Here is an 18,537-nt window from a genome sequence, read left to right as displayed (position 1 = left end):
ACAAGGCGGGTCGTTACAGTTAGTGATTGGTATGGATGTACTTAATTGTTAATAGAAAGATTTGGTGAAGTTTTTGATGACCCTATGGCGGAGTTGATGAAAATACAACAAATTGGGTCTATGGAGGAGTATCACGAGGCTTTTGATTGCATCATTTCACGGTTGCAATTATCGGATGACCATATCCTGAGTTGTTTTTTAGGTGGCTTAAAGAAAGAGATCCAGATGCTTGTCCGAATGTTTCAACCAAATTCGGTGAAAAGGGCCTTTACCTTAGCTAAAATGTATGAAGCTTCCAACTTCCATTCTGTTACTTCTGCTACTTTTGTCAAACAAAAACTGTCCACTACAAACAACAAGTCCTTGTTAGGTGAAAAACTTATGGATTCAAGTTCCAAAAATAAAGGGGCAGAAAACACTACCATTAGACCTGGTAGAAGCTTAAGCGCTGCTTACATGGCGGAAAAGAGAGCAAAAGGTTTATGCTACTTCTGTGATGAAGTTTTTTCTCTTGCCCATAGTCAGACACATAAGAACCTTCAGCTACAAGTTCTGGAGATTGATGATGCTGACCCTACTCCTATAGAACTTGAAGATGCAGTAATTCCTAGTGAGTCACCTATTTCTAAACCTCAAATCTCAATGAATGCTCTTACTGGTGTTGCAAATTTCAAAACTATGCGTGTGACTGGTTATCATAAGAAGAGGGCTTTGCATATACTCATTGATAGCGGAAGTACACATAACTTCCTCGATATCAACATGGCAAAGAAGTTAGGTTGTCCAATAACTTCCATGGATGCTACGAATGTGGTGGTGGCAGATGGCACAAAGTTGCAGGTTACTTCAGTCACCAACAACTTCTCTTGGACCCTTCAGCAAGCAACTTTCAACTCAGATATGTTACTTATTTCCCTGGGCTGTTGTGACCTTGTTTTAGGAATTGAGTGGCTAGTTAAGTTGGGAAACATTACTTGGAACTTTGACAAGTTAACCATGGAATTTCATGTTCTGGGTAGAAGGCATGTTTTAAGAGGAGCAACTAATGCTGGTTTACAAACAACCATGAAATAACACTTACAAAAAACACTTTCTGATGGGGTTCATTTAGCGATGATGCAGCTAGGCACCGAGAAGGAGTCTTTACTTCAGGCCCTAACCACTCATGCATATCAGCCTTCAGTTCCTCCTTCTATCCAACAGCTTTTGGATCACTTTAGTGATATTTTCAAGGAGCCTACCGAATTACCACCATCTAGAGAACTACATGAACATAAGATACCATTGTTGAAGGCACAAATCTAGTTAACAAAAGACCATACAGGTATGCCAAGCATCAAAAAGACATTATTGATGGCTTGATTCAAGAATACCTTAAGTCTGGCGTAATTCAGCATAGTAGTAGTCCTTTTGCTAGTCCTGTTGTGTTGGTTGGGAAAAAGGATGGGTCATGGAGACTATGTGTTGATTATAGAGTTAAACAAAGCCACCATCAAGAACAAGTTCCCTATTCCTTTAATAGATGATTTATTGGATAAGCTGCATGGTTCCCACATTTTTTCAAAAATTGACTTACGAGCTGGGTACAATCAAGTAAGGATGGCCACTTGTGACATTCCTAAGACTGCATTCAGAACACATGGTGGTCATTTTGAATACCTGGTCATGCCATTTGGCCTCAAAAATGCTCCTGCAACCTTTCAAGGCCTTATGAATGCTATTTTCAAACAATTCCTGAGAAAATTGTTGCTAGTTTTCTTTGATGATATTCTCATCTACAACAAGTGTTTAGAGGATCATATCATACATCTACGACAGGTACTTTCTACTATGAGGGCTAATTCCTTATTTGCTAAGCATTCTAAATGCTACTTCGTTGTCCCTAAGGTGGAGTATTTGGGGTATTTTATAAGTGGAGAAGGGGTTGCCACGGACCCAGCTAAAATTGAGGCAATGATCTCCTGGCCTCTGCCTCAAACATTAAGGCAACTGAGAGGATTTTTGGGTCTTGCTGGGTATTATCGAAGATTTTTTCCTAAGTTTGACATTGTGGCTAAACCATTGAATGAGATGCTACAAAAGGATAGTTTTGCTTGGTCTACTGCAACAAAATTAGCCTTCTAGCATTTAAAACAATTGCTTTCTTCTACTCCAGTCTTAGCTCTTCCTAATTTTTCCAAGGAATTTATGGTTGAAGTAGATGCCTCAGGCTTTGGTATAGGGGCAGTTTTAATGCAGGAGTCTCATCCCATTGCCTACATCAGTAGGACACTAAACAAGCAGCAGCAATCTCTGTCTACCTATGAAAAAGAACTTTTGGCAGTGGTCTTTACAGTTAAAAAATGGAGACATTATTTACTGCCTAATCATTTTGTTATCAAGACTGACCATAGTAGCTTGAAGTATATCCTGGAGCAGAAGTTTTCAACAGTGTTCCAACAAAAATGGTTGGTCAAGCTCATGGAGTTTGATTTCTCTATTGAGTATAGGCAAGGCAAGGAAATGCGTAGAATTCTGAAGTTCCATTTACAGTGAGCCCAAAATCGTATGAAGCAAGTTGTTGATAAGCATAGATATGAAAGACACTTTGCCATCGGTGACCTTGTTTTTGTCAAGCTTCATTCTTACAGGCAAGTTTCTGTTGCCCAGAGGGCCAGTGCAAAGCTCAGTCCTCGATACTTTGGTCCCTTTCAAGTGGTTGATCATGTGGGTGTTGTTGCTTATAAGATTGCTTTGCCTACTTCTTCTCGCATACACAATGTGTTTCATGTTTCCCAGTTGAAGAGACGCGTTACTGCTGATGAAGCTAGTCCTACACTCCCTGATTTTTATGCTGCCAGTTCTAGTCTTAAGGAACAAGAGGCCATTTTGGATCGGATGATGGTTAGGAGAAGAGGTCAAGTTGTGACCAAGGTTTTAGTCAAGTGGAAACATCACTTGCCTGAGGATTCCACATGGGAGTTCTACTATGATCTCAAGAAGCGGTTTCCTTCTTTTCATCCTTGAGGACAAGGATAGTTTTGAGGGGCTGGGGTTGATACGGAGCAAATGCAGTGGCTGAAGGAAACGCGTCTGAGAGAGACTTGAATTAATTAGTTAGTTAGTACAATTTTTTGTTTTCTGTTTAGAAAAGCTGTTAGGATTGGTTGTTAGTAAAAACTTTATATAGCCAATTTAGTTCCTAAGGAAATTTATTCCATTACTTGTAAAACATACTTCTCTATACCCTTGATCTTCAATAAAAGCTTCTCAAAACCTTTTCTCTTTCAAGGTTTCCTGGTTCTTGTAGTTCTTCGGTTAATCTTCTTCCCCTAGAACTAACTTTTCTCTTATCACTAATCAAGTTGCTGAAATGACAAAGTTCGAGAAACAACTACAAATCAGAGGTGTGAAAGTTATGGTAGGTCATAAAAAAATTGATTCGATTGCTATTTTATTGGTCATGATTTGTGTATTTGTTTTGTCTGGGAGACTTAAGATTTGATATTAATTTTTGTTTATTTTTTAAAAAATAAATAATACAATGATTTTAATAATTTATTATTCAGGAAACATATTATATTTTTAAAATCATTTCATGAGATTTTATTGAAAATAGTTAAACCGAACACATTGTTTAAACTTAAAATTTTAAAAATAAAATTGTTTTCAAAAAATAAAAAAAATTCTCAAACCAAACAACTCCTAAATGGCTTTAACAATTCATATAATTGACGAAATCAATAAGAAAACACATCTACGTATTAGAAAAAATTAGGAAATGATGAGATAAAAATACGCATTAACTTAATTTATTCCACATTAGTCCCTATGTATTTCAGTACCACCAACTTGTCAACATGTTTCCTAGTAAAGTTTATGGCCGCACCACCCACCAAATGCCACTTTCATTAGAATAGTGACCTATCAGAAGTAAATTTGAATACAACTAATCCCACGCCTTGTATATATAATAGAAAGAAAACATGGGAATCAAATATGTGCCTAAAACTGTACAGGCTAACCACTAAGTTTATACCAGCCAGCCACACAAAAATAAAATAAGCTCCCCTGTCATGAGTAAAAGAAAAGACACGAGGAAACAGATCAAGCTGTCATGATGCATGGAGAGCGTGACTACAAATATATCACAATGCTACCACATTGTTATGACATTATGATAGAAATACAAAAGGGGCAGTAACCTCTGGCCATAGAAGCAACTTGCACTTCCACTTCAGATTGCTCCCAATATACTCAAGTACAAATGCAAAGTTGTACAGTTGATGAGACCTTCAACACAACCATTATAATTAGGAGGACTTCTCTCTAATCATCTATCAACTTAGCACAGTCTCTGAGTTCACAAGACCACTACTGCTCCCAGTATAACTATTAAATCCAACCACGGGCACAGACCGCTGAGCAAAATCTAGTAGTAATTTCCTCTGGTGGTCATTGGTGTGAGGAAGACTTGCTCGTAAGAGTTTAACAGGCATTTCCCTACTGATTGCTTTAGAAGCATCTGATCCAATTGCAGACACATTTGGCGTCCCTTGTACACGCAGTGATTGCATGATACTCTGGTATTTATTCATGCAATACATTGTGAGAAGGCCGAAAAATTCATCAAATGAAGCCTGCCAAAACGAAGATTACCTTCATAGCTGCCAGCACCATGTGGATCAGTAAAAAGTTCAGTTGTCCTCTCAAGGACGGATACTATAATACGGGAGGCGTCGTCCCCAGGAGTGCTTCCAAGGGGATGTAGAGGAGGCTGCTCAGAGGAACAAACCACTGCTGCAAGACAAGCACCTAAGGCACCAAGATCCATTCCTTGAACACACTGACAAACAACCTTAGCAAGGTCACTTGTAGTCTCTGCAGCTGCCAGATCAGAGGGAAGACCACCAAATAAGAGTCTCAAATGATGGAAAATGGCCATGCAGACTATCCGCATAAGCTCACTACCAGGAACAAGTAACTGAAGATACTTTGCTAGGAGTTTACGCCCTTTGGGTATAGATACTAATCATAAGAAAACAACATCATCTTTAGCACCAAGCCCAACTTTGTGTCCATTCTTTCCCAGTGGGTCAACAAGTTGGAGTGATGTTGCTAGTCCTTCTAAAAGGACCTTCCGTCTTCGTCTTAATTGAGTTCTACCATCTTGTAGTTGATTACACTGCATAAAATTATCAATATCCTCTACATCAAGAAGAAGACATAGACCATCCTCAACTGTGACTCTGGCTACAAACAGAGGCTCCTGCTCAAGGGCCTTCTCAGAAATATTTCACTCAGAGCTAACACTGTTTGATGGACCAACTTCAAGAAGAGCACGAGGCTGACGAATGGCCAGGAATGAAACCCTCCCTAAAGAATCAACCTGAAGAAAACCATGGGAATCTGTGTTGGAATGGACTCGTGGAGGATGTTCCTTTATTTGTGTTGGGCAAAACGAATTTTTCAACTTAGCCCCCATTTTTTTAGCAAGACAAGCTGAGTGATAATAGTCGTCAACATAGGGATCATTACAATGAGTCACAGCTAGCTGCATTCTAAGAATAGTCTCAATTTCATCACTAGTCATATACTTGGACCTAAATTGTAATGAACCACTTTCATTCTTTTGGCTACTTGCATCAGAACCCTATTGAGAGAAACGATGACTCTGTTTACCCTTATGATTTGATTTTGGTCTATGTTCTCTAACATCAGCAAGACCAAGTATATGTTCATATTTTCTAACCATGAATGATCCAAAAAAAGCTGAGGGCTAAATAAATGGGATTGAAAACCTGATATGTAGCCTCCTGATTGCTAAACAGGATGATGCGGTCTATGTTGTTGTGGCTGCAATTGGGTCAATAAATGAGGTGATAATAATCCACTATGATGGTGTAATTGTTGTTGCAACATATTACCGAGGAGGTTTGGATGATCTCTAGAATACAACCCTGATTGGTTGACCCAAGGATTCTACATTCGATAATTTAGAGGAGAGCCAGTAGTAAATTGGTGCACGTTTCCACTAAAATGTGACTCATGTATTGATCCACTCAACTGTAGAGCAGAATTGAACAAATGAGAACCATTTTGTGACGGCAAAGCCACATGAGCTCCACTAGCATGAAAAGGAATTTTCAAATGACATGTACTGTGATTTGGAGAAGACTGTTGGGACATACCACCAGGAGGGATAGGAAGTAAATGAAGATTTTGGTACCAAAATAGGTTCACTAGAAAAATGAGTTAGCTCCTGTCGCTTGTTAGGATAAGATGATGTTCTATACAAGGGCTTTGATTCTTGTAAGTGGGCAATGGAGGAATGTGGGTGTGATGACCATCTTTTTCCATCCTCAATAGTTTCACTATCATAAAAATGCTGATCATACAAGTTAGAAACAGGTTCACTGGAGCAATGTTGGAGTTGGTGTTGCAACTGTCGTTGCTGCTCAGGATATGAAGATGTTCTGTACAAGGGCCTTGAGTCATGCAACTGAGTTAGAGAAGAATGGAGATGTGATGACCATCTTTTTTCATCCTGAGAGCCTTGCCCTTCATTGTTGTAAGCATGCTGATCAAACCAGTAGGGAATGTCATCCCTTAGTGGCCATTCAGAAGCAGAGGAATCTGTAAAATATAGGATTAGAAATAATTCAGCCAATGGAAACAATGCATGGAGAGAAAAGAGGAATAGTACAGCCATAGAGCCAAAATACATATTTCACTCAGAACACTAGATATGCATCATCTCATACAGGTCAACACAACATAATGATATCTATCAAATAAATTTCCAAGAACCTGGCTAGTGTATTGCTTTGTGTTTCCTACAGCATTTTTTTTTTTGCTCAGCAAAAATATATATGTTATTAATAAGGAATAGTACCAGTGGTACTAGAAATACATATGTAGATGTAAGTATGTGGTTGGTTCGAGTGTATACACAGAACCAAGCTAATGCACATTCTATTATAGCATTACAGAAAACCCATCCCCTCCTAATTACTGAATGCTTCCTGTAGGTTAGAGGACCATTGGTTAAAATGTATGAGAACTTCATGGATTTGATCCACGTCCAGAGTAAGAGAACTGCATCATCCATCATTTTCCTTCCATCAAAGGTCTGATTTTGGAATACTATTTTATTTTTGTGATTCCAAATTGCCCATGTAAGAGCGATCCACCAACATTTCCATCTTGTAAGCTTCTTTCCACTAGGTATCTCGGTTTCATGTTGCATGTAATTATCCCTAGCGTTTTGTGGCAAAGTTGTTGCTAGATTAACCCAAGATAAAGACTCCCACCATAGAGGTAAGGTATTGCTGCAACTGAAAAATAGGTGAGAAGCCTTCTCTTCATTAAGTCCGCATAATGGGCACATCGAGTCATTTACCATCACTTGTCGCCTTCTAAGGTTCATCTTGGTTGGTAGTCTATCCCTGATTAACCTCCATGCGAACATAGCTGCTTTAGCTAGGATTTTTAGCTTCTATAGGTCCACAAAATTAGAATTCATATTTTCCCCCATTAACTCTCTCCATATTAGGTCGTACCCGCTTTTTGTTGAGTAATCCCCGCTTTGATCATGCTTCCATACCCAGTTATCTTCCCTGCGAGGTTGTATTTGCTGCTGTGATATTTCCCCAATAAAAGTATCCGTCATTTCTACTTCGGAGTCCAAGAGATTCCTCCTCCAGGTGAGCTTCCATTCCCATCCATTGTTATTGCTGCTCCCCATTTTCTTAATGATTGTCTTTTGTTGGCATGAGATGTGATACAACCTTAGGTATTTCTCCATTAGTGGCATGCCATTGTGTGTCCAAGGATCCTCCCAGAATCTAAACTTTTCACTGCCACCCACCTTCCAAGCGGTTTCCCTTTTGATTACTAAGTTTTGTTGTTGTTGCTAAGTTGAGATCGAGTCCTTCCACCATGTGGAATCATGATTTCCTCTTGTGCCTTCTTCTAGTGCCCTCCATCCACCATACTTTGAGATGATTACTTTTGCCCATGGCTCCTCCTGCTTGCGAAAGAGATCCCAGTGCCATTTCCCCATCAGAGCTGAATTAAATGTCCGGATGTCTTTGATTCCAAGGCCACCTTTGTCTTTTGGTTGACATACCGTCTTCCAGTTGACCCATGCAATCTTCCTATGCTCTGGTCCTTCTCCCCATAAAAATCTTCTCTTAATGGCTTCCAATTTAGCTATTACTTTTGAAGGTACCCTGAAAAAAGAGAAAAAATAGATAGGAATGGCTGTTAGGATTGCATTTATGAAAGTCATTCTCCCCCCGAAGGATATGTGTATGTGTTTCCATGTGGCTAGTTTTCTCTCACACTTTCAGATTAGAGGATCCCAAAGTTCACTACGTCTTGGGTTATCCCCAATGGGGATACCCAGGTATGTGAAAGGCAAGGACAAGATTCTACAATTAAGGTATTCTGCCGCCTCAATCCCTCATTGCTCTGGCTTCCCGATTGCCCCAAAACTGCTTTTTCCAAAGTTTATCCTTAGCCCGGATACAAGTTCAAAGCTTCTCAAAATGGACTTAATTGTCTTCACATTCTGCATTGTTGCCTCCCCAAAAAATATGGTGTCATCTGCATTCTGTAGTATGTTGACTATTGTTTTGCCCCACAAGGAAGCTACTAAAAAGGCTTTTATCCAGTGCTTCTCTCATCAAGCCAGTTAAACCTTCAGCGACTATATTGAATAGAAGAGGCGCTAGGGGGTCACCTTGCCTGAGCCCTCTTTGTGGTATGAATTCTTTTGTGGGGCTGCCATTAACCAAGACAGAGACCGAAGCTGATTTGAGACATCCCTCTATCCAGCATATCCACCTAGGGCAGAATCCTAGTCTCTTCATCATATATGATAGGAAAGACCATGAGACAAAGTCGTAAGCTCTTTCATAGTCCACTTTGAACACCATACATGGCTTATGGCGTCTCTTTGCTTCCTCCACTGCCTCATTAGCTATCACCACATTGTGCAACAAGTGTCTTCCACTTATGAATGTAGACTGTCTCTCATCAATTATGTCTGACTTGCCCTCGCAGAAGGTATTTCTTCGCACTCTATGTCAGCTATCCATTCATTGAAATCATTGATGTTATTGACTTGCCCTCCCCTGTAAGATACGCCCTCTCTTTCAAAATGATGTCTGACATTGTTAAAGTCATCCAGGAAGCACCACAATCCTTCATGGTGTTGTTGTCTCAACTGCTTGAGTGATTCCCATAGTTCCCTTTTATTTTGACTATCACATGGTGAGTAGATGTTAACTACATATGTTTTCTGGTTTTCCAAAGTCCATACCCCTTCCAATAGGATGAATCCTTTTCCCTTTTCACTTCATTCTAGTTTGAAGGCCTGCTCATTCCAAACACACAATAGTCCTCCAGCTGTATTTATTGCTGGCATGAATTCCCAACCGACATCCAGATCGTCCCACAAGGCCTGACACATAGCCTTATCAATTTGCTCCCTCTTTGTTTCTTGGATACATAACATATCTGCTTTGTGTCTCCTGACCAATCTCCTAATTGCAGCCCTTTTAACCCCTCCCCTCAATCCTCTGACATTGTAGGATATTATGTTCATGATGAAATGTGTTTATTTCCTAATTCCTCAGCCTCTTGCCTGTCTCTTTTCTCCATTTCACTTATCTTGTTGATGATATTTGCCTGGTCTAAGTTACTGTGCACCCCCATGCATTTTGCTAACTCCCATTGATATTCCGCCTCTTCTATGATATTTTCAGGGGGTCCCTCAGAGTTTAAGTCCATCTCTATGATGTTTTGTGAAGGATACTCTCTGTTAGTTGTGGCCTCGGGTCAAGTTTTTGCTAATTCACCAATGAACTCCGATGGTAATGTCGCGTCCAGGATTGGAAATTTGGCCTGTGGGAGCTGGTGACATCTCTGTTGGGCCTGATTCTGATGACATCCCTTTCTCCTAACAAAAACTTTCCATTCCTTACCACACCTGAGATTATGAATTGAAGGGCTATTATTTTTGTATTGGGTGTTGTTAGTGCTGATCTGATTAAGAAGGCCCATATCATTTGATGGCCCAAGTGATGGTTGTTGTATGTCACGTACAACTGCTAAAGGCAATGGGGGTCTGTTGCTACGTGTTTCTTGTGTTGGGTTGGTTGTTTGTTGTTTAACATGGCCCACTTCATTATTTAAATTGTTGTCATCTTTGTGGTGGTAATGTGGCAAAATTAAATCATTTTGTGGCCCATTATGGCTTTCTTGGTCAACTCTCCTTTGGCACTCAACGACTCTTTCCTCATCTGCGCAATATTCTCCCTCTTCATCTTCTGACGATCCACCTCTGCTCCCACCAACCTTTCTCTTTTCGGCCTTATTCTTCAGTATTTTCCATAGCTGGGTGCCTGTGTCTGTAGTGGGGTATGGCAAAGCTGGCTGCTTCCATGCATTTTTTGAATCAGGCCGTGCACGATTTTTGGAGCTGGGGAACTGTGACCAGGGTTGTCGGGCCTCACCTAGCAGACAATCATTTGGCCTCGGACTATCGGGTAACGGCACGCATCGGGTTGTATCGGTGTCGTCCGTTCCTTCGTCGTCGAGGCTTTGCTTTCCATCGTCGTCGATGATGTTTGGCATGTGCAACACTGGGTGAACTGTTGGCGTCTATGTGAGCTCGGCATCGGTATCAAAGTCATCGGATTCTATGTCTTCCGACGACTCGACTACTGTACGGGATCGATTAGTGCGCATTCCAACTTCGACCGACACTTCTTCAACGATGGATACCAGATGCATCTCCCCTCCGATCGTCACTTGGACTGTATGGTGGAAAAGAAGACTCCATGGAGTTTTGATGAGTACTCTTGCCTTGTCCAGTCTTCTAAAATCTTCCACATCATCATCAACCTCTACAAGTTCTCCGATTGCAGCCACTATCTTTCGAATACTCCCTATGTCCCATACTTCTAGAGGAATTCCCCAGCATTGAGCCCATACTAGTCGATACCGCAGCCTCATCCTCGGATTCCACCTTTCTATTGTGTGAAACGGAGATGTGCCATTTTGGGTTTCATCTTTGATGATTTCCTCCGCCTTGGAGTCCGAGAGTCCAAGGAGAAGTATCATGTCATCGCCGATATATTTCGGCACCACATTCGCTCCTAGCTCCCATGGTAGATCTTCCTCTATATTTTCGAAAGCAGTAAGTTTCTTTAGCTGTCCTACCCATGCTTCTGTAAGCCATTTCTTTCCCCCCATTGTACATCAAGTTGGACCGTCGATTGTGACTGCATGTGTCTGGTGTTTCTAGGTGGAGGTTGCTTCCTCTGCCCGACATCCATTGGTATGGTGGCTGCCACGTTCGTATATATCCTGAGAAGGGTCCTGTGTTGCGTTAACCTGTGACCCACACTTCTCCCTTCTTTTTGGGTTCTTAGGTTGATAATGTGCTCAGCGAATCTCTCATTTTGTCTCCCATACTTTGGAAGGTTGACATACAACTTGAGGCCTTCTACTCTGAGATTGTCAAGTTGTCTTTCTAGTTTGCGTTCATCGGTTACCCCCTTGAATCTTGCAAAGCCGAATCTTCTCCCCCCTTTGTTACTGTGGTTTGGGATTAAAATCTCCCTCACATCACCCCATTTCTTAAAATGGACCCAAAGATCTTTCTCTGTTGTATGTTCATGGAATCGCGTGAAGTAAAACACGGTGATGTCGTGATTCTACCTCCAGTTTTGGTGGCGGTACCTCTATAGTTGTCTTGTCCTCGTGTTGGCATAGTTTGATTTGGAATCCTCTCGTATTCTCTCGCTCACTCTCTATTTTCCTTTCCGTCTGCTCACCATGATCCACTCACTCTCCCCCCTGTCTTTCTCTCTTTCTCTCTCATTCTCTCTCTAAGTCGGGATATTTAGTGATTACTCAGAACCATGCATTAAGTGAGGCAGCAAAAATTTGTTTCCTACAACATTCTTAAGAAGCCAAAGAATTTTTTACACAGACAACTAGAGACCTTGTGAATGATGATAACCAAACCAGAGCCAATTCATCTGATACATATTGTACCACTTTGTAACCTTCCCTTATCATTAGTGTGGTTACTACATGAGCCAAGCAAATGTCAAACGAATCTCAACCTAGTCAAGACGTAAAGTTTCACAAGCCCCTTCTTTAGCGGGTTGAACTTTCTCTAGTTAAAAGATCATTACGTTAACTAGGGGGAGATTTACATTTTTTCCCCCTTTATTAATACTATAGATAATAAGCTTATAGCAGACAACAACACATTTGCACAGTAATAATTAACAAATCAATGCATGTACACAACTTAATATTTCTTGAAAGTATAGAGCACAAGATCCTAGGAAAAAAAACTCTTGATAAGTGACAGCAGAGAAAGAAAAAAAAGATGATTGAGAGCAAGTTCGAAACTCAACCTCTTAAGCAACATATTTTTGGATTATTTAGAGCATCATGTTCTCAAGCATCGGATAATTGGTATGATCACTATAACCCATATTTCTTTTTCTTATGAATTACCAGTAATTTGAAAAGACTTATAATAATTTTCGAATTTGTATACCAGGATGTGTCCCGTAAAGATCACAGAAAATTGCCAAGGCAAAAACTGTTTGACCAGTGTTTGAGTTTCCCTACTAGAGTATGTACAAAAGAGTTGCAGTATTCAACTGTACTCTTAGTTAAAGGGAGTTAGTTAGGAAGTTTGTTAGTCTTCCTAGTTAGTTAGAAGTTAGTTACAATATTCAGTGGCCAAATATATTTTTCCTTTCTTGATTCTCGAGTTTCTCTCTCTCATCCTCTTTTATGATATTGTTTAGTTTCTAAAATGGTATCCAAAGCTTGGTAAGATCGATAATGGCCACACAACAAAATGCGTATCTTTCTTCTTCTTTTCCTAACTCTACAGCACACAAACTTGATGATTCTACCTTTCTTTTCTAGCGCCAACAAGTTGAGCCAGTGATTAAATCAGTGTCTTCAACGATTTGTAGCAAATCCCCAAATTCCGCTGCGAATTTTGTTAGAAGTTGATCATGATGCTGGAATAAAAAATCCAGCATATGAGATTTGGGAGCAACAAGATCAAGTTCTTATGACTTGGCTCTAATCGACTCTCCACACCAATTTTATCAGGAATGCTTGGTTGTGTTCATTCCTATGAAGTTTGGAAGCGAATTCATGAGTATTTTCACAAATAGACGAAGACCACAACACATCAACTTCGAACTCAGCTTCGTTCGACGACTCTTAGAATGAAATTGATACACGAGTTCCTATCTCAGCTTTGCGCGATTGCTGATTCCCCAGCCTCCGTTGGAAGTCTCATCATGCTTCAAGAACACATCGACCCGATCCTTGAAGGTCTATCCTCGGATTATCAGCGATTATTGAGAGCAAGTTCGAATCTCAACCTTTTAAGAAAATTGTGTAACACCCTTTTTTTTGGTAAAATAAATAAAAAAAGTTTTATTTAAAAATTAATAAAAAATTTAGAAATTAAATAAATGAGAGAAAATGATTTATTAATTAAAATAAAGGTTTCATACTACTAGAAAATAAATAGAATAAAATGATGTTTAAGAAAATAAAAGGATGTCTTAATTAAATATTTATTTAATGAAAGACTTAAGATTTTTTTTATAAAATAAAGAAAAATAAAGTCAACAACAGGCTCAGAGTATTATAACTATAAATAGAGACATATTACGTCAATTTATATAATTATGATACATTTCTACACTGTCTTTTCCTCTCAAATTCGTTCCCCCTTCTTCCTCTTTCAAAACCCTATTTTTTCTCGCATACACCCAAACCTGTAAAATTACGATCCTGAACTCGTTAATCATTGGATTGTCCTAAAATTTGGACACCACTTTCGGAACTCATTTTCACACATTCTCACCGTTGAGATTTGCAAAATAATGTCTGCGGACAAAGAGATATGCCCCTCGCACAGAAGAAGAGAAATTAAGACTTCAATCCCTTCTCCTTTTCTCTTACACTTGAGAACCCTAGCAGCGCACAGAAAAAAAGTTTGACGAATCTTAGAAAACCGCCAGAGATGCAGCTATCAGTGTCGAACTACACACGTGAGCCCAATTAGAGGTAAGAGATGAGTTTATCGCAATTCGGGTTACAATGAACATGTGTAAGGATCCTTAGATGATCAAATTGAAATTTATTTTGAGATGTTTACTGTATTGTAATTCTGCCTTTATCATTAAAATCACGAGATTGTTATGTTTGTTGGGATAATTGATGCCCTAATGCAAATTGGTTGATAAAATTGAGTGTTCTTAGTGTTTTCGTGTTTTGGAACCTGTGATTTTGATTTCTTTAGTTTTGATATGATTATGTGAAATTGTTTGAGGGGTTTTACTTCCCATGTTCTAAGAAGCATTTCTGTATAATTCGTTTGTATTTTAGACAAGATTTACTAGATTAACGTGAGAATTAGATTGTTGGAAATGTTCTTTGTCATGTTTTGATCTCATAAGCTTATTAAGTGTTGATGATTATAAAAGCACACACATATATATGTATGAATATGAATTGTTAAAATAAATTAAGAATTAATAGTTCAAATAATAAAATTAAATTGAAGGAAATTTATATATTGAGATTCAATGATTACAGATGGCGACGAGCAATTTCGAGGGGTGTCAGAGGTATGACGAACCGAAGGACAACACTATTTGCATGAACCACGGGGCAATAAGGCTGACACGAGTACCAAAGCTAGTCACATCTGAGATAAGTACCGGACAAAAAGAAGCTAGCTGAAGCAACCATAAGGCTAATAGAAGTGAACAAACGGGGGCTGAAGGGATAGTAATTGAAGCCAATCACAACTTTATCCACTGAAAAGAACTTAGGGGTAAAAGCAAGAATGAGATGATAGAGAAAGGACTAATAAAGGAGACAGGAAAGTGTATAGCAGAAATTAGGGAAGAGGAAGATGCACTGGAAGGGATAAAGTGCAGAAATGACAGTGGGCATAAGGTGGGCCCACTGCTTTCAGAAAAACAAAGAGTTGTAATCTTAGGCGAGGATGAGTAAATTGATGATACCGGGAAAATAGAAAAAATTGAACAAGTGAAAGCAGTTGAGGAAGAAGGTAATGAAGAGCAAGAAGTGGTGTGTTAGTGGATGGATTTATGCCTATGTTCTGTTGGGGGGTTGACTCAACCGCACACCATGAAACTCCAGTGCATGGTTCAAGGTTAAAAGGTGCTAATCCTTATTGATAGTGGAACCAGCCACAATTTCATTTCTGGAAAATTGGTCCATATTTGGGATTGAAGGTGGAATCAACCAAACCATACCAGGTAAGACTTGGAGATGGCAACAAGAAACCAACCCAAGGATGTTGCAAAGGGGTATAGGTAAGCATAGGATATTGAGTTATCTGAAGAAATTTCTTTGTTTGACCTAGGAGGAGTGGATGTGATATTGTGGATAGCTTGGCGAGCCACGTTAGGAGAGGTAAAGGTAAATTAGAGAAAGCTAAATATGACGTTTGAGCATCAAGGCTAGGATATAAGAATATAAGGGGATCCCAACTTGGAAAAATCCATAATATTTGTCAAGACATTGATGAAACTAATGGAAGATGAAGTTGAAGTCGTAGCTATGTTGTGGGTGTTAGAGAAGGAAATCAAGGAGAATAGGGAGTTGCCAGTAGAAAAAGAAGAACTGCAGAATCTGCTAGTTGAATTTATGCAGGTGTTTGCTAAACCCACTAGACTACTGCCTCATAGGGAAGTAATTCACAAAATCCAGATTAAGGCGAGGGAGGATCCTATAAATGTAAGGCCTTATCAATACCCCTACATTCATAAAAATGAGACTAAGAAGCAGGTGGATGAAATGCTCTCTATAGGGGTTATTCAGCCTAGTAATAGTGAGGATTATTTTGCAGAATTTAGACACTTGTTGCGGCGTGGTAAAACATATGTTCTTGAAAACTTTTCAGCTGTAAGAAGCATTGGAGAGTGGAGAGTGAGTAAGAGTGATTATATGTTGTATTTTGTCAAACAAACTTGTGTTACTGAAGAAGAATGCCTTGAAATCCCCCTGAGAATGTCTATGATTTCACATCTTTTGAAGACATCATTGTGGGTGAGGCAAAACCGGACACTTTAGTTGGTATGTTCTTTTAATAATTTTGCTACACATTCTATGGATAGTTATTGTTTATGTCATTTTTTAATGCTTATGTAATCGTTTAAGTTTTATAAAATTTGTAGATATTATCGGTGTGGTGGTGGATATCATAGTGCGGTGCAGGTGTGGGTGAGGCAGTATTTTGTGTTCCAACTTGAAAGAATTTAGTAGGTGACCTCTGCTCTGCTGAACAATGCTTTAATCATTCATTACTTTGATGTAACCTTCTAAAGTACTTGACTATCTATGGACCAAGACAAGTTGTATGTGATATGATATGCCTTTTGTTAACTACTTCTAAATTTTGTTTGTGAAGGGTTATGATTACAAATCACACGTTTTTTTTGAAAATGGAAAGTAGAAAATTTGATACAAAAATGATATAAACAAGCAAGTTATAGTGCTACTGATAAAATTCCTATAGTTTTGATCCATTTCATAATGAATTTCAACACTATTGATAAAAAAATGAGTGAATGTTTATACTTCATAAGTGAGTATGATATTGTTAGGCATTTCTTTAAAAACATTTAATTATTTAATGTGAACAAAGTATTCATTTGAAGATTTTGAATGTCACTACACCTCATACTATAATTTGTACAAATGAAGAGAAACTTTTTAATTTAGTATTATACTTATTTGCAAAGAGACGTTGTGATTTAGCCATGAATAAATATTTCATGAATTTAAATGATGAAATTTTTGCTGCAATGGTTCATGCCAGTTGTGACAATATAAAATTATTATGATTACAATTACTAATAAAAATATAAAGATAAAAGATTAGTTTTGATCATTGTTTTTTATTTTTGATATTCAATTTTGATAATTGTTTAATTGTCTTAAATTGTATGTATGGGTTTTAGTATTACATTTAGGAAAAATTTTGTAATATGTGAATATTCCAAAGAGATATCAAGTTGAGTTGCTTACACTAAAATTTATTATCTTTATAATTTATAATAACATAAATTCTATGTGATTTATCTATTTGATTTATAAATTGAATGCAGATTATTAAGAAGATGTATCATGTATCATATATAAGACTAACATGGTGACCCTATAACTCTTCATAGACGTGTGAATAGAAGTGACTTGAAGAGATAGTTACAATTACAATAGGGAAGGGAAGAACACTGCACTCATTATCTGTTTTGATTCTGTGGGAGAGAGAAGCCACTCCCCTTCTGTCATAGATAAGTTTTTCATTTGTCAAATCTGCACTTTGATTCTGTGGGAGAGAGAAGCCACTCCCTTCCCTAACGCACTGTTGTTGTTGTATCTCTTTCTTCCATCCATCCATCCATTACACTAAGAAAAGGTAGGCAAGTTTTCTGAAGTTACTCTTTGAAGGATTAAATCTTGATGAAATCAATATATGTTTTCTATTACATTTTTAATGAGTCAAGTTATTAAATTTATTTTCTTGCCCTGTTTATTCATTATTTTTTTTGCCTTAACATATCAAAATTGAAGCAGAGAGGGCAAGAATTGGACAAAACGGATTGAGAACAAGAGTGTTTATGGCTGTATTGCACGTGGACAGAGTTAGTGTGTAATTCCTTTACCAATTGTCTTTTTGCTATTGTGCTGATGGGAAGTCAAGTGACCAAAGTCAGATTTAGAGGAACTAAGTCCAATACCAATATTTCAACGGGAAATAGCCAAAACACACCAAAGATTACTGTGTTATCACCTTCAACCCCAAACCCAGCAAAAACCACAGAAAATCTGTTTTGATATCACCTCCAGATTTGTTATGTGGTGCACCTTCATTCTATTATGCATGTTTTTGTTTGTCACAAACATTGTTTGAGGTAAAGCTTCACATTATAAGTTTGAAATTAACTATAATTAGTACAAATGTTTCTTAATAATATATATCATCTACTCATGTGCTGTGTAATTGTTATATTATCTTGAATATAATGAATAATCAATAAAAAAAAGGAAGTGCATTCAGCATGCATAGATTTGTCAAGAATGCCAAAAAATTTCTTATATTTGATTTTCTTAATAACTAACTGTTCATTGTCCCTATTTTCTGATTAGCAAGTCTTCAATTTACGAGACATATGCTACCATGGAATTGTGAAACCAACATGGGATTGCAGCTTTTTGGATATCCATTAGAAACAATGATAATTTTTTTATATGCATATGGAATACCATATGTATGATGCCTTCAATATATATATATATATATATATATATATATATATATATATATATATATATATATATATATATATATATATATGGCATACCATATTTGATTAGTATAATATATGTGTTGTAGGGTGATTGTTAAAAAAACTTCGTACCCCATTGCCCGGAGGCTCTTCGCTATGCGAAGGT

At 38.2% G+C, this 18,537-nt stretch overlaps 1 long non-coding RNA gene and 1 pseudogene across 2 annotated transcripts; one reads left to right on the top strand and one right to left on the bottom strand.

Annotated features, from left to right (window-relative positions):
- Window positions 1-4,319: 4,319 nt before the first annotated feature.
- On the bottom strand, window positions 4,320-5,734 carry LOC100814753 (protein PAT1 homolog 1-like; annotated as a pseudogene).
- Window positions 5,735-14,778: 9,044 nt separating this feature from the next.
- Window positions 14,779-18,043, top strand: LOC102661740 (uncharacterized). Of its 2 annotated transcripts, XR_003267912.2 has the most exons (4): window positions 14,779-16,155; window positions 16,257-16,340; window positions 17,190-17,500; window positions 17,659-18,043. It is a non-coding gene; the product is annotated as an uncharacterized lncRNA (long non-coding RNA). The 2 variants fall into 2 exon arrangements; XR_005892638.1 differs by having other exon boundaries at window positions 17,190-18,043.
- Window positions 18,044-18,537: the final 494 nt, after the last annotated feature.

The sequence above is a fragment of the Glycine max genome, chromosome 8 (genome assembly GCF_000004515.6).
Source record: "Glycine max cultivar Williams 82 chromosome 8, Glycine_max_v4.0, whole genome shotgun sequence".
NCBI lineage: Eukaryota > Viridiplantae > Streptophyta > Magnoliopsida > Fabales > Fabaceae > Glycine > Glycine max.
This window is presented reverse-complemented; position numbering and strand designations above follow the sequence as displayed.